Below are 2027 nucleotides of genomic sequence, written 5' to 3'. Positions count from 1 at the left end.
TTAAACCATATTTCACTTTTCTTTTTAACGTAGATGTACTTAAGACTTGTGTTTGTCCTTCTGAAATAAAGTCAGTTATGTTCCTCCTAATTTTGCCTCACAGTAAATCCCTAAACTAAAATTCTAACCTAAGGTGACCCCAACAAAGACGTTTTTGCTGATGTTTATTAATGTTACAGAAAAACAAGTCTGGAAACAAAATAACTTTATTGGAAAAATGTTACTCAGAACAAATTTACAGCCTGTTAGAACACAAAAACAGTCAAACATAATTCCCTGAGGCTTCAGCACAGAAAAGCTTTAGTTTAAAGCACCTCGATCCACATGAGGATAAGCTGAAAACTCTCCCAGTTTGTTGCCGTCAGCATCGTAATGCAGCATCCGGAAGCATTTGTCACAAAAGAGACACGGGTCGCTGGGAGCTAACTGGTCACTAGTGGTTTACCATCTAGAAGTGTCAAAAAGATGGAATTATTAGTTTAAGAAAAGACTAATATTACCGGGAATGTTTGTTTTTCCAAACCTGGCAATAAAGAGATGGCAGACGGCACACTTCTGTGTGAGGACTTTGTGTTTGTGTGTGAGCATAGGGTACAGCTTCTTATCCAAGCAATCGTATTTGTGGACCAGCCTGTAATGAGTCAAGAAAGTTAGGATTTTGAGATGTTCACATCCACGATTCCAAGAGCTGCTTTCAGCTGTGGTTAGATGAATGCAAGGCAGTTTCACTTCAGCTTTTGCTCATTTACGCCACAACCAACAAAGAAAACCAATGAGACCAAACCAAGCTGGTGTGCCAAAACTCAACAGTTTACTGTTTACTGGGTTTTCTTTCAGCGCCTTCTTTCAGGGGTTTGTCACCATCAATCACACCAGAATTCACTCTTGTGATTGGGCTTCAGTTGGAGAGCGGATGCACTTCCTGACTCAACCCCCTGGATCATGGAACCATGTGAGAGTGCCCCCATGTGTTCCCTGTAACTTACTGCATCTGGTGGTCCCAGATTGTCATTTATGTGATATAAATGTAGTAATATGGAAGGAAATGTCTAAATGTGGTGAAACTGAGACATAAATTTCATGAGGTTAATTTTTACATTCGGCGCCCCATACTTTCTGGCATTTTCAACGTTCAAATGCTAATATAACAGACTATTTTCAATCCTCTTTATTGTTATATGTTATAACGGGACATTTCATCTGGAGGAGGGGGCGTATGTAAAACTGTTTACTTCTGCATTGGTGTTCGGATGACAGGTTCATGTCGTAAGGTGACAGATGAACTTCAGGATATGTGAATGAAAAGGAAAATAAAGGCTGCAGCGGTCTACTACACCCAAATGTGTCTCTGAGCTCCTTATTTTATATATGAAACTCCGCTTTACTGACACCGATATGGAGAGAAATTAGACTCAGTCGGATTTGTGCGTGCGTAATTCATGATTTGTGCGTAAATAAGGATTTGTGTATGCATATTCTTGCTTTGTGCGCGCGTAGATGAGGATTTGTGCATAAATTTGGATTTGTGCGTGATTTGTAACTCACATAATACCTTTTGTGTATAAGTTGAAAAAATATAAAATGAAAAAAATACAAAATGCAATTTACGTATGCACAAATTAAGATTACAACAGCTTGAAACTACTTACACACACACATCTTTAAAAAAACACGCACGAATCCCTTGTTACGCACACACGAAGCCAAAGTTACGCACGGATCTACCGTGAGACTGTTTTCACGTCTCACACAATCGTCCGTAAATGCTGCGTTTAAATACCAGTGGAATGCTTGGTCATTAGAATTTTCCTATTAGCCTTCCTTTTTAAACGTATTTCCTTCAGTGGGTGTAGCAGGGCTTAACAATTACTTACTTTTTTTACAATAAGTAGGAGATACCTTGCTACAATACATAAGCTTTAAGCTTGCTTTTTTAAAAATAAAACTATATTACTACTAAGCTAAATCGTTAAGATTGATCTTTTTAGGTCATTGGATCTGATAGGTTACAGAAAGCAATGTAACAC

This window comes from Oryzias latipes, chromosome 1, assembly GCF_053564925.1.
Source record: "Oryzias latipes strain Hd-rR chromosome 1, Olatipes_Hd-rR_3.1".
Lineage (NCBI taxonomy): Eukaryota > Metazoa > Chordata > Actinopteri > Beloniformes > Adrianichthyidae > Oryzias > Oryzias latipes.
The sequence above is the reverse complement of the archived record's forward strand: the minus strand, read 5'-3'. Positions refer to the sequence as shown.